Here is a 15,704-nt window from a genome sequence, read left to right as displayed (position 1 = left end):
TGGGTTTAATTAACAACAGTAATTGGCACCTCATTAAGCAGCTGGTTGGAGTTTGAGGACCTGGACCTTGGTTGGTCTTCCGTTGGCTCACTCACTTCACATTTAATTTCTGTTTGGGTGCCATTTAAGGAAAGAAACAAGCAATTCAGAGGAACAATGAAGAAATTCAAGGGAAACAAATCTTAAAAAAGCAATTCAATTAAAATAAATTCACAAGAAGTTAATTAGCAGCACTAGCAGGGCACTCATTAAGAAAAGGGTTAGAATGAAAACCTGCAGCCATGGTGGTCCTCTAGAACCGGACTTGGCGACCCCTGCTCTATACTGTAGCTTAGGCTTGGCCTCGTAGTTTTCATGTCATTATGAGATCACCATTTATGTGGAATATTTGGGTAAGTGCTAAACTGTTTGTATAAGATTTTAAAATTGACTCCGAACTCAACTGACATCAGAGAAGTGATTTACAAAGTGCTATTACATGGTCCTAATTCTTAGTTTTAGCTATGATCCTTGCTGCCATGTTTTAAATTAACTGAAGAGAAGCAAGAGATTAGCTTGAATAGTCAGACTAATAATGTATTACAATAGTCAATCACGCTTGAGAGGAATGAGTAAAGAAGCTTTAAAAGATCTTGCAGTTTAAGAGACCATCTTAATTTTGCAATATTTTTCAGATGAAGAAACTAGGTCTTAGAAAGTAGCGCAATGTGAAGACTGAATGATAAGTAAGTCGGGTGTTTTGTGTACATTTTTATTGATTATATCATTCATTCATTTTTGCTGCTCCGTGTGTGCTTGTGGCATTTGCTTGATGCCTCCCATGTTTGCTTAATGTCATTCTAATGTTTGTCAGGATTCTGCCTCACACGAGTCTTGTGTTCATGCAGATACTCTGCAATGTTTTCCAGCTGAACCCTGAAATGTCAATGCAAGGGTGGGTTAAAGAATGAAAGAACCGGCAGGGTGCCAGCTGTTGACTGACCTTTTTGTGGAGTAGCTAGATGCCATCTCTTCTATATTTTTCCAAAAGAGTACTGTTTTCTTGTTCATTCCACGTTTTTGTCCTTTTCGTACAGGGTGTTTGTCTTTTCTTTAGAGCAAGCAGTTTAAAGGTCATCTCTAACTTCATGGAGGTAAGTTCATGAAAAAGGCTCTTGCAAAGTAACTCATAGGGTCTTAGTTTGGTAGGGTTCTACCATATGATGCTACACAATAAACAAAGTTCAGTGGCATAACTAGTTTGTCAGGATGTCAGCGGACTATTGAGAGTTAAAATACATTACTGCATCACGTCTGCAACAATGAAAGTTCCCCAGTTTTGATGAATAACACATATGATAGTTAAAGCTTTTTCTTCAGCCCTGAATTTAATTTATCAATTATGCATAAACATATTGTGCCAGCTGGGCGGCACGGTGGTGCAGTGGGTAGCGCTGCTGCCTCACAGTTGGGAGACCCAGGTTTGCTTCCTGGGTCCTCCCTGCGTGGAGTTTGCATGTTCTCCCCGAGTCTGCGTGGGTTTCCTCCCACAGTCCAAAGACATGCAGGTTAGGTGCATTGGCAATCCTAAATTGTCCCGTGGGTGTGCGTGTGTGCCCTGCGGTGGGCTGGCGCCCTGCCCGGGGTTTGTTTCCTGCCTTGCGTTCTGTGTTGGTTGGGATTGACTCCAGAAGACCCCCGTGACCCTGTAGTTAGGATATAGCGGGTTGGATAATGGATGGATATTGTGGCAGTCTCTTCTCTTCTTTACACATTGTCCTACTGAATTATCCTGTCACTTTAAAAAAAATTGCATTTTTTCTTATGCTTTGGCTGCTGTGTAAATTCCTTTTTACTGTTTGTAAAGTTTAATAGCAACAACCTCTTTAAGGTTTGCCTGATGTTATTGTTTAATATAAAGTTGATTATGTAATATTGCAGTCCATGTTCTCAGCTCTAATATATCATACTTCTTCCACAAAGTAATAAAGACCTCACCCTATATGCATGATATCCATGATAAAGTCTGGTTCCTGTTTTCTGCCTGGCCTCTTGAGGCCATTGTGCTACACACTCTACACTGCCCAGCACAGTGCCTGGCCAGAGCAACAATGTAGGTCTCCAGTGAGTAATTTCTCTACCGTCATTGCATAGAAACTCTTCAAACAGTACAGTGTCCAAATTCAGATTTCCTGTTTTCAGTTAATAGTGTTTAAAAGATTTAAGCATTCAGGAGGAGGCTGCTGCTGTATGCTCCAAAGAGACAATCCTGCTCTACTCCTCCAGCCTTCAGCTCTTTTATGGCTCAGTCTGTTAACATGAAGAGACAGAGGGAGAGATGTTATTAGTGGCTGGCACAACCAGGAGAGAAGGGAAGCAAACAAAGGCAAATAGGAATTCCACTTCAAATCCCAATTACATCATTTCCTTGAAATCCATTCAGATCATATTTATATGCATTTGTTTTGGTTGCTATGCCCACAATTTGCTTCTACAAAAAGAGATTGCAGCTCAAATGAAATGTGAGCTCACGTGGCGGAAGATTTAGGTCAACATGTAAAAAAGCCCAAGTACCTGGAAAAGCACATCCACACTAACACTAAACTCATGATTTTATGGAAGTATCGATCCAGTCTTTTTCAGACTACTTTTTTCCAGTTCAAGGCAGTGTGGAGTAGAACCCATACGGACAGCACGGGGGAAAGACAGTAACTAATCTTGGTGAGAGCATCAGTAAAACAGAAAAAAACAAAGATCAGAAAGAGAGAGTTGGGTCTCAAACATTTGACCAATTTTAACAAGAAGAGGCCCAACACTTTCTTGCCAACCTAACAAAATTCTCCAAAATAACATTGTATTGTGCTGTTCACTCGGGCTTCAGTTTCTGTTTGCTACTCCCCACTTTACACTAAGCCATTCAGATTATATTTTCTCCCAGTGTGTTTTATGAAGTGATTCACTTAACAGTACTTAACATCTACTGTAATGGAAGGCAGAGTTGACACGTAAACAAGTTCCTCCAGCACACCAAGGAGAGGACAAAAGCCTGGTTTCTATATAAGAAGTGACAAGAAACACTTTATTATGCATCCTGCCGGTTCTGAACCTGGGGGGGTGTGAAGTAACAAAAAAGGGGACGTGAAGATGTGAAAAAAAGAAAACAAAAATCGAAAATATGAAAAATACATCTGTTGAAACCAAAACAAATTAACTTAAACTACATTCTGATACTAGAAAAATAAATATGGAGTTAGATAGATGTCGATAAAAGTTAAGTAGGTATAATAAAACTTGTAGAGGTGTATCGGCAGCAAAAAATATAGGAATACATTTTATTAGGGTTTCAAAAAAATGTTAGGGGGGCGCAATTAAAACTGTTATGAAAACTCGGGTTGCAAATACTTAAAGGTTGAGAAACCCTGATGTATCCTCATTCATAGCAGCATACATAGGACAAGAGGCGCAGTTCACAGCTCCTCATACCATCTGATCCAAACAATTACTTAGGGTTAACAGCATCAATTCAGCAAATAAACATAACTCAGCTGTGTTTATTCTTCCATATTGCTCTTCTCAGAACACACACCCAAAGCACTTACAAAGATTTCCAAAAATAATCCACTTATTCATCTTGTTTTGAATTCATTGAATTCTGTACTGAATTGCAAGGAGTTGGAGCCACGGTCTACAGTATCAGGCACAATACAGGAACACAAGAACCAGTCCTGAATGGGTGCCAATCTACAACAATGCAAAATTACAAAGCCTTATTACATTTACAGTAAACATGCCAGCAGGCATTCTGTGAAAGTATAAAGGACTTTGTCTTGACTGCTACTAAAATAGGCACTTAAAAGATCAATCCAAAATCAAAAACGAAAATAAAAATATAAGAGAAATCAATACAATATGGTTGTTATGCAAAGGAAAAAACAAATAGTTTTGGGTGCTTTAAAGTCCATCCATCCATTCATTACAGTCAGATTAAATAAAATCTGAGTAGAGATAATGATGATAGTGAAATTGCTTATATAAATCTGACAAGGTCAGCTTTATAAAGATAAGCTTCGCATGAAATGCAGGTGGCGCAGCAATAGAAATGGAAGCTTTGACCCTGAACAAGGAGACTTTGTCTTTGTTATGAGACCACTGATTTTTTCATATGACTGAGGAGATAAAGGGATACAAGAAAATATGATACCAAGATCTGGATCACTTTTCATATCCCAGTGGCTCACCTGGGATCAAACCATGGCCATCATGCTCTTCAACTAAAGTTTCAAACACTCATAAAACTTACCCCACTTAAATTCACAGACTTTTTATAAAACAGATGGGTCAACGTAAAATGGCAATCTTCAGATACTCAATTAGTGTCACTATTACTTGATCTCTGGGGATAATCACTACTATTCCATAGTAACAGGCTAGAAGATTTATCACAGTTATACTCTATTGCACTTAAATTCACCAGCCTCCTTAAAAGGCATGCCTGCTTCTTTTTATTATTTTTAGTTTATTTTCAAAAAACATTACAATGGCATACTAGTCAATCAAACAAATATTATATTAGTAATGTAACAGATACAAAAATTTATTTCAGAATAAATCCATGGAAAGCAAAAGAAAATTAGAAATACAAAGGGAAAAAAACAAGATTGAACCACCATCCAAGAGAAAGAGAAAATGAAGACAGACATGAGCACCTAATCCCTGTGGAATAAAGAAAACGGAAAAAGGTTTGGCGTAGCCACCCTGTATATTTGAAATAAGTGATTTAGGCAAAAATAACAGGTCTTTACCGACTGGAGTCCAACACAGACCTGACTGACTGACAAAGTGAAAATGACGTTTATACAGTGTAGGTGAGCTGGAAAAAGTGATGTCCAGAACCAGAAGTGAAGTCAGTATGACTGGAACCAGTAGTGACGTACTTAGACTCAGGTGGGATTTCTTTCAGCTGATCTGCAGAGGAAAGACAAAAAGGGCCAGTGAACAATGACTGCCCTGGTCCAGCATGTAATTACATCCATTCGAGCCTTTTGGCTGCCTCCCATGCACATGTGTTTAACACCCCGATCTAAGTTTTTAAATATACTGTAATAAAAAAAATAATAGGACAGAGAGTAAAGAGTCCATCACGAGTCCAGCATGCTTATTCAGAAATTATATTTTTGTATTTTTGCCATGTTTTAAAAAGTTGTGAACATATCCTCTTAGAGAGAATTAGATTTTTTTAATTTGAGATAATATAGAACCCATTGAGTGATAGAAGGTGGTATGGATCTTTTCCAGTTAAACAAGGTAAGTTTGTGATATGGAACAAGAATGTATTCTATGGGCGACACTTTGGCGCAGTGGGTAGCGCTGCTGCCTCGCAGTTAGGAGACCCAGGGTTCACTTCCCGGGTCCTCCCTGCGTGGGGTATGCATGTTCTCCCCGTGTCTGCGTGGGTTTCCTCCCATAGTCCCAAGACATGCAGGTTAGGTGTATTGGCGATCCTAAATTGTCCCTAGTGTGTGTGTGTGCCCTGTGGTGGGCTGGCACCCTGCCTGGTGATTTGTTTCCTGCCTTGCACCCTGTGTTGGCTGGGATTGGCTCCAGCAGACCCCCATGACCCTGTGGTTGGGATATAATCTATGGATGTATTCTATGTATGGCTGAGCTCCACTGCTTTTCCGAGATGCTAACTGAAAGGTTTTTTTTTCCCCACCGTTCCCTAGGATTGATGAAGGGTAGATTCTTAAACGCCACATCAAATACTCTTACACTCTACTCCACTTAAATTCACCAACCTCTTCAAAAAACACTCCTAGTGGCATGACTGTAATGAAAATTGGTTTCATGCTTTGTGTCAGCCACATTGTATTCTACTATTGGAGTCTATTCTTGTAACTAGCCTAATAGAAGTCACTTAATTGCCTGAGCTATCAATGAATATCTTTAACCGCAATTTCTGTACCATGACAGTCTTGAATAGTAAACATTTTTAGACTCATCAAATTATTTCCCACACCCACAGCACTGTGGCTAAAACCAGATTAGTGCCTCCTGTAGCTATTAGCTCAACTTGAGATCTCAACCATTCTGCTTAAAGGACACTAGAAATCTAAATGGCCCAGCCAGTCTTGGAGTCATTGTTGTTGTTATCTGCATTTCCTTGTCCACGCAATAAAAATTTTACTCGGCAAGTATTTACACTCTACTCAAATTAAATGCACCAACTGTAATAAGAATATAAGTTTAATGTCACTGTGCTCTGTACAAAAAATATTTTATAAGTCCACTCACATGTACAGGCCAGATTTAGCACACAGGGGCCCATCATTTGGAACTGCTAGGCAAGCATTAGAAGACGAGAAAGGGACAACTACGAAAATGGGTATTGTACTATTTCTGTGTGCATGACATTGAATCCTCTCTTTGCCTTGTTTGGAATGGCATGATTTACCCAAGTAAAAGCCTGCACATGGAGTAAGAGTATAAAGCCTTGGAACATTGCCCGGCACACCTCTGAAGCTGACGGACGGATAGAAGATTACATGATCCGATCCTGAAAATCCTTCCAGCATTATGATTAGATTTTTTTAATTTGTAAACAAAAATTTCTATAATGTAATGGTTTTTATTCATAATCAAAACAATGACATTTTCTTATTAGAGTTATTTTACACCATTTTCGCTATATGATTGCAGGATCCCAGTCCTGATCACACCTCTAATGTGTGTCTTAATTTGGTAGCACCTTTAGTCAGCATGCACTACCTGAGGTGAGGGAATGAGTATTACAATTTACAATAGTCTAAATTACCACACATTCATTACATAATAGTACATAATTTATCCTATAAAAGCTGTAAGATAAGAAACAAATCATACAGTAATGCTGGATTCAAGTCAAACTTAACTGAGTTGAAGTTGGAGGATTATTCAGTGCCTTCACAAATACAGGTAGTCCCCAGGTTATGGACATCCAAGCTACATCTTACGAATGAGGACGCGGCTGTGACGCATGCGCCTCAGTAACTGCCGCTCCGTCATCTTCGGCCTGGGGGTGTTGCAAGAGGTTGCTGGAGGGGGGGATTTCTCTGTTTGCGCAGTGTAGTGTCCCTCGGGCGGCTCCTGGTGGCAAGCGGTGACCCGTGGTCCATAGTCACCGGGGCCACAGCTATCGCTCGTGTGCAGGACTATGGTTTGCTGCCCGCCCACTACACCGCCGCAGCTACCACTCTTGACTGGACGCAGGCTGGATGGTGCGGAGGAGGGGGCGTTTCACTGCCCGCCCAGCACACACGGCTGGTAATGCTGCAAGCGGTGACCCGGTTGGGGCTGAATGGAGGCCACTGGGGGTAGCATTGTAGTGTGCCTCGGATGGCTGCCTGTTGAATTGGGGTTGGGCGATTCACTACCCGGCTTTGGCCACACTGTGTTCGTTCTCGGTGGATGGATGCTGCAGGCAGCATACTGTAGTGAAGGTGACTGTGTGGTGGGCAAGTGATGAACCGCCCGTCGATGCCCCCAGTCATTCTCAATAGCAAGCCTGCTTGTACTGTTAAGCACATAGTAGGAAGTTGTCTCTTGTTAGTACATCAGACGTGTTGATGACAGGTGCCTTCCTGCTGTGATAGCGTGTACAGTGCTGTGCAGAAGAGCTCATCCTAACCTTTTGTCTTCACCCTTCAACAATGTCTCTGAAACACAAATCTGATGCAAGTGCTGGTGATATAGTAAAGAAGAGAAAAAACATCACCATGGAAAATAAAGTAGAAATAATAAAAAGGTCAGAGAAGGGTGAAACTCCATCAGTCATTGGCAGGGCACTTGGTTACAGTCGGTCAACAACAGCATTTATTAAAATAATATACCTGTTCTGACTTACATACAAATTCAACTTAAGGACAAACCTACAGTCCCTATCTTGTACGTAACCCGGGGACTGCCTGTATCAGCATCTCTCAAACCTTTCACCTCATTTCACTATGTGAAATAAAAGAACGAGGTAAGCCAGAAATATCATTTGACAGTAATGAGTGAATCCTATTGAGTTTGCTTCACCTCGAATTTAAAGTGAAATCACAGTAATGTACACAAACTCCTCCAAACTCTGTGTGATGTATTGAAGTCAATAGGTAAGGAGGAACTGAACTAGTTGTGAGGGGATTATAATGGTGTGATGGTCTTTTAAGTGTCCCAGTGGGTTAGGTAAAAGTCTGCCAAGTATGTTGGACCAATTATTGTGGCCAAATACAGTCGGTGATCTGACCATATGTGATCTAATCACTGCACCACTAGCCCTCAAACAATAAAAGACGCAGACAAAAGGAATACCACAAACATGCAACAAACAGCCACAGATTAGCAGTAAGTAAATGAAATACAGATCATTCCTCACTGAATGCCACTCTTGGTATACACATTCGCCCTTCTTTGAAGCAGTGGAATGGGACTGGTTCATTATATGTTTTTCTCTTTTTAGTTTTAGATGTGTCACACTTTCTTTTGCCATCAAGAAGAAAGTCTCTGTAACACATCTTTTGTTTTTATAATTGCACAGTACTCGTAATACTGATTTTTGTTTATTTTAAATGCATGCAGAATGGAAATCAGGCAGTTTTTCTCAACCTTTGTGGCTTCGGTCCAAATTTTTCCATTTAAAATTCACTGACGACCCACATGCAGCATTCAAAAAGCCCTGGGCATTGAAATAGCGATAAATGGAACAAACGAGTGCAGTGAGAGATAGGGAAAAGTATCAGAAAACACTGTCAAGCACCTTGTTGGACGGGGACTTCGTGGGAAGTGGTGATTTCAGTGCATTTTAGTACCTGAACAGCATTTCATTTTTTCCTGTTATGCTTGCGATGGCCACATCGGAAAAGATTTTTCATTAGACATGGCTGAAAATTCTGCACATGGCTGCTACAGCTTTGTGGTGTCACAATGGGCTCGCAAATCATCATGGGATGAGTGGGAAAAAAAGTTTGCCTAAGCCAGCTACGTGGCAATTTTTTAGGAAAACAAGGTCACCAGAGAACACAGAGTATTCAACAATCAACACTATTTGGAAGTCATGCTGTGTTTGCAGTGATGCTCTACAAACTTAATTTATTTCCTCTGTTTCTCATTTTCACAAAAAATTACAGCTTTATCCTTGTCATATACAGTACTGAAAACAAGCAAGCCAATTAGATAAGATAGCATTTTCAAGTGTTGTTGTTAACTGCGAGAATGGTGCCGTCTCACACATCAAATGCAGTTGTAACTTCACAAAACAGATCATGGAGTTCACCGTCTCTTATGTATTACCTAATTAAATAAAAATAAAAATTAATACAAAATGCACTAAATTTAAATGCAGCTGTGAACAATTTGTACATAAATGTAAAAATTCTGTTTTTTCTAAAAGCACCCAACTGTGCTCAGGAACCTTCTGAAATGTCACTAACTTAAGATAGGTAATGTATACTGCCAAAGTCCTCACAGCTTGTATATAAAGCTAAATGTTTCCTCATTTGGAGATTTGTTTTATTTTCCCTGATTACTGGTTTAAATGCTGCCTTTGTGATCATTGTAGGCTTCAGTAACTTGAGAGCAGGAATGTCTCTTTTGGTTGAAATACCCTACACTATTGTTTTGAGAAGGAGAATGAATTTCTTCTGTTGAAAGACAGATTCAGATAGAAGCACTCTAATAAACCAATGTACTCTTTAAATCTCTTATATGACACATCATACTGCATACAGCTGACATAAAGCGATTAGTCTTTAAGATCTTAAATTAATGATTCCCAAAATTATACAGAAACACACTTTCACTGCCTCTTCAAGGCTTATACACCGGGGCAATCAGTAGATTATATACCAACTGAGAATTGTAATTAAATTTAAAGTGACCAGTGAAGGTGTGCCATGTGTTCCACAATCATTTATTTCTTAATATCCACAACTTATTTATTTCTTTATTTATTAATTTAGCTTATTATTGTGCTCCATTTCTACTACAAACACATATAGGACAAAACTCATACTCACAAAACAAAACAAATGATCAGTTGATCAGTTATGTGTGATCTCTAAGTTTCCATGTCTTACAAACAGATGTAAGTGTAAATTGAGAAATGTCTAAAAAGTTACTCATATGACTTGGAGAGTTGGGGGAATTAGGAAACTGTTTTGCTTGGCCTAATTAATTCTACATTTTATTTTCTGAAAGTTTAGTGAAATTGTTTGTTGTTCTTAATACATTTGTTGCCTGTCTGTTATGGATACAATCTGCCATCCCTAATTTCAAGAAATTAACAGAACAGTCTGTCAGACTCAGATCAGGAATTTTGGTATTTGGTACACTTTATTAATGATCAGCTGCTTTATTTAATTATTTCTGGGTATTTTTAGACTTTTATCGAAAGTTCCATGTGTAAAATAGTGTTTTGAAGCCTAAGAAATCTTTTTCTGACATTTCAGTTTTGTTTTAGAGGAGATTTCATAATATTACAAATTTTCAGCATTCTCCCACAATGTTGTTTTGTTTTTCTTTGGACGCCACAGTTTTGAGGAATTTTTGAGAATGTTTGCTTTGCTGCTGTTTGGCAAGTTCCGCTGGAAGTGTTTTTACACTTCCTGCTTGTCCAAGACTACTGATACATTTTGAAAAACCTGTCAGTGTGAGTTGTCCTTACTTCTTTTTCTAGTTTACAATTCTCTACATGTTTTCTTCCAATTAATATTATTGTTTTTTGTGTTTGGGGTTAGAGGTCATAAATTATTTATTTTTTTGGGAATCAAAAGAATTGAGGCACAGGTAAAAATAACTATTCCAAAACAGAATTTCTGGTTTATCCCAGATGTGTCAAAACTACCGTATATACTCTTGTATAAGTCAGATCCCGAAACCTGAAAAAATCGATCATAGAATCAGAACCAAACTTATACGCCCGTTCAAAAATATGACGCTTAATTTTTTACATCTTCTTGCTTCCTCCAATCTCGCGCTAATTTCTCAGACACATCGAATTTTGTTGCAGCAGTGCAGTTACCAATTTTTTTCGCCATTTAAACGACTTTTAACTTAAAAGCAGCTTCATATTTTCTTCTGATTGAACGCTCAATCGCAGATAAGGGATGCTCTTACGATAAAGGTGTATGAGGGTGTGAGACACATAAAACAGTGCAAACGTCACTTCAGAATAGTTTGGGTATTACCGTGTGGTCACATAGGCACAATACATAAAAAAAAGGCAGTGTGCTCTGTGGTTACTCTCTCAGGTGGGCATTAGCATATCATAATCTCTTGGACCAATAGCATAAGTTTTCCGCATTTGACTTATACGACCAAATTTATAAAATACCGGAAATTATACAGTAAAATCAAGTCCCAACTTATACGCGGGAGAACTATATACGGTATTTAAAAAGCAATTTCTTGCAAACCCATATACAGTTGACTACAAGAATATTAACAAACCAAGAAAAATAGTGCAAGTGCTATTTAAAATAATTACAATGGCTCCAAATTAAAAATTGACAAGAAAAATAATAAAGACAAAAGATTCTTCATCCTCCTTCTTATTACATAGTTCACGTAGAACAGATAGAAAATAATCAAAATCCAAAAGTAAAAACTAAAGCACAGTGACAATATTGAGAAAAACAAAATCACGGAAGTAAATTTGATATTATCAATATACAGTATACAAAATTACACACTGTTCTTATTGCTCCACAAACTCAGCAGCTCTGAAGTGTACACTTGCCTGAAGACCACTCAAAAGACAACCCCTGTCAGTTTGGTCACAGTTTTATACAGCTCACCTTTCTGATTAACCAATCCCCACTTACATCTTCCAGGGTTCCCCAATATAAAATGACATTGAGATGTATATTGTGCATCAGACTCTATTCAAGTATAGTTCTTCCTAGCTTTAAACTCTCGGCACGCTGCAGTGGCTGCTCGTTCATCTTGTAGGTAAGTCAAACAATGAACTTTCTCTATACTTATTTTTACCACAATTCCCATTACGTGTATACAGTATTTGCAGGCAGTCTTTTTAAACTTAGACCTCCATGGCAACTTTATTCCACCACCGCATTGTCCCAAAATGGAGCACTAAAACAACAGGTTAGTGCTGTTACCAAAGTAGACTCTAGTTTAACATGGCCGTGGGAGATGGTAAATGTTATAGCATGTTTGTCAGAAAATCAAATAAGAATTTCACTGTGCACACTACTGCATCTACTGCTGCTACTAGATGTTTCATGAAAAAAAATGTGTTTTTTTTCTTCAAGTACTCCTGTTTTCCTCACATATCTCAGAAATGAAGGTTAGGCTGAGTGGTGACTCTGATTTGGCCAAGTGTGTGTAAGCTACTGTAATTTAATGGTTGTGACCACTTGGGATTGATTAATCAGCAGGAAAACAGAATATCAGGAATAAAGGTTAAATTAACTTATGCTGGATGATCCTATTTGATCCTACACATATCCACACTTACTCACACCGGGTTACCAGAGAGCCTAACACACATGATACTGGAGTAATAGACAGTCTACACAGACACAGGGTGCAGCATGCAAGCCCCATACGATTGTTGTGGACTGGGCTGGGAATGCAACCCAGGTTTCTATAATATTTACATAATAATAACGAGGTATAGTAGGTGTCAGCAACAAGAAGCTTTCTCGGGTGGCAGCTCTCTTGGTTGTGTGTCTTCACTAGAAGCTGCTGGAGGTGAGTTCAGGCCCCTGGATTCAGACTGAAAAGTGTAGCCTTCGCTAGTGACCATTCAGGCTCCTGACAAAGTAAGGAGGACTTGTTTAAGCACTGGGCTCTGTCCGTTTCAGCCTCACTGTACTTTTGGCACATTGTCACTTTTACGCCTCTTTTAGCTCTTGTGCTCCTCCAGCCTCAGCCCATAGAAACACTTAGGCTCAGAAGCATATCACTAATGGACATGTTGGAGAGCTCAGGCAGGGATTTTCGTGTTTTGCTTTATGGGAAGAAATTTTGTGCTCCTGAGTAATATTTCCCAAAAGGCTTTTTTTCAAAATGTTTTGTTTGATGGAGCCCAGTGACTACTGCCTCATTCCTCATTGTTAATTTTCCATTTACCATTGGTTCAATATTGGCTCATTAAACATATATCAGCTTATCCTTCCAGAGCACATTTAAGCAGAACCCAAACAGTTCATTCACATATCAGTGCTATTATGAAGCATGCTGGGTCTTTTAAAGTGATTTTTTTCCTGTCAAAATGACTGCCTTTTTATTATTAAGTTCAGATTGGGGACAAATTACTGTTTAGAACCAAGTCTTAACATTGATTATGAAGTCCATGGCTTCCAATTACAATCACAATACAATAAAGGGGTTTGAGGTTTGTTACTGTATGTCAATGGCATGACAGTATCACTAAGGGGACACAGCCTTTCTTACTGTCTTGTCTCTGTTATCTAGCCAGAGGAATGGGAAGTCACTAGAGGCAGTTAACCCAGTAACTGGGTTAGGAGCTCAGCAGAAGAGAAAAGATTGACTGACCCTCATTACAAAGAAGAACAGGACCCTCAGTCGTATGTTCTGACAGGAAGAGTGTTGTTTAGAAAAGGTTTGTGAGATCCAGGCATCCCCACTGGAACCATCCCTTGATTTTATTTCCTCTTGGACCTGCAGTTTGGGGAATAAATGCAAAGGCCCTGCTGCTCTTAAAGGATGGTGTGGTCATGTGGTTGAAATTCTGGGCTTGGAACAACTAGATTTCTGGTTCAGTCCTGACTCACTGTGTGTCAATTCACCAGACAAAGATATATGGAAACATTTGCCCATCCATTTCCTGTGGAGTTAAAGTCAATCTGGGAAGCATGAGGTACCAAAAGTGGATTGACATGGTCAGTTTGGATCCCTTAAACAGTTCAATATCTTGAAGTAAACAACAGAAAGTTAAAAATATTGGCAGTAAATGGCAAACAGAACAAAATGTGCTCAGTGCATTGATGTAAAGCAAGTGTCAGAAAGACAAAGCAATAACCAAATCAATCGTCGGAGCCAACAAACAAAAACAAAGTTAAAAATACCTAAGGTCTAAACAATAAGATCCTCCATGAAGAACCTTTTAGCTTCCACTTGTTATGATTTTTGTAAAAGATTACCAAAAACTGAGAAATCGAAGACTGTGAGTCCCAAAACAGGCTTTATTTAAATTTCAACAATTTATTAACTAATGACTTAATTGAAATTCAATGAACTCATTGTTCTTATCAGATAGAAAGGACATGAAAAAAGATAAAAAATGACAAACAAAATACAATAAAGAAAGTAAGGGAACAGTGCTTCTTCAGAGGGACTTCAATTCCCAGCATGCTGTGGGATCACAGCACCACTAGACTGCCCCAGCCTTCTGTGCATGGCCAGCTGTGAAGAAGCCTGTTACAGCGTGAGATTTAAAAAGATCGTTGGTTTGGACGCAAGGATTTTATTTTTTTCATTTGCATATCACTGCTGCCTCAAAATATTTTCCTTTTACCATTTCTGGATTATAATGTTATTGATGGCATCACCCTGATTGTTTGTGGGATTTTTTTCGTTGCAGTTATCATCATACAGAGTGTGCTCCTTCCATTCCAGGTCATCACTGGACATTCCTAAAGGCTGCTATGTTGTACATTTTCCATATTTCATCATCAGCTTCACCCAGTAAACTGGGCTGTTTTTGTTGTAAACACAGTTATGATTTACTAGGGTAGGTTTTAGTAAACAGTGCATATTTAATATATATATATTTACTTATAAATAGCTGATTTAATACTATATCCATCCATCCATTATCCAACCCGCTATATTCTAACTACAGGGTCACAGGGTCTGCTGGAGCCGATCCCAGCCAACACAGGGCGCAAGGCAGGAAACAAACCCTGGGCAGGGCACCAGCCCACCGCAGTTAATACTGTATATATTTTCATATTTCTACCTTAGTGTTGTGTGTCTCTGTGGTAGGGGTGAGCATGTTGGACCAGCCTGGATGGGGTCCTGGCATGCCAGTAAAAAAATAAACAAATCACCATTTTGAAACAGTGTGAATCATAGCACCCCATGGCTTCTACAAGACTGAGTCATACAATAATGTAACAATAAATATAAGGCCAAGTTATACACAAATACAATAAAGGTTAATTCATTTGAAAATCCAGAATACCATAAGGACATAACTTACAAAAGGCCAAACTAACCTCAGAAAAGAATGGAGAAGGAAATGGAACTCGATGATGCAGACAATCTGCTCAATGCCGTAGCATTGCCTCCCTTAACGAATGTCCACCAGCAGCAAAGGGATGCCCCAATCCCCTGGGCTGTACATAAAGAAAAGAGATTTAATAATTGCATAGTCCCAGTACTGTCACATTTACAGTGTACAGTGAAATTTTTACTTATACAGTAAACTAAATAAATTCAATTAAAACACAAAAGGACAATTACAAAATGATTAACAAAGATACTTCGTAAATGTAATAATAAAAACTAATTAACATGAACAAGTTCAATAACAAAAGCAAAATAGAGTAAAACAACAATAATTCCTCTCAAATGATACTATGGTGATATCACCATCAGAATTTTACAAATCCACAGTTAAAAATTCAAGTTCATAATTTCCAAAAATGGATCAAAATGACCAATGACTGTCAAAACCAAGATTAACTGCAGTTGCCGCCTGCTTCACTGATTCTTGCTCTGCA

At 38.8% G+C, this 15,704-nt stretch overlaps 1 long non-coding RNA gene across 1 annotated transcript; it reads left to right on the top strand.

The window, feature by feature from the left end:
- The first annotated feature begins 373 nt into the window (after positions 1-373).
- On the top strand, positions 374-13,459 carry LOC120532117. Its single transcript, XR_005634203.1, has 3 exons — positions 374-392; positions 675-725; positions 13,432-13,459. It is a non-coding gene; the product is annotated as an uncharacterized LOC120532117 (long non-coding RNA).
- Positions 13,460-15,704: the final 2,245 nt, after the last annotated feature.

Source organism: Polypterus senegalus, chromosome 7 (genome assembly GCF_016835505.1).
Source record: "Polypterus senegalus isolate Bchr_013 chromosome 7, ASM1683550v1, whole genome shotgun sequence".
Taxonomy (NCBI): Eukaryota; Metazoa; Chordata; class Cladistia; order Polypteriformes; family Polypteridae; genus Polypterus; species Polypterus senegalus.
Note: the sequence above shows the minus strand (reverse complement) of the source record. Positions and strands in the feature narration are given on the sequence as shown.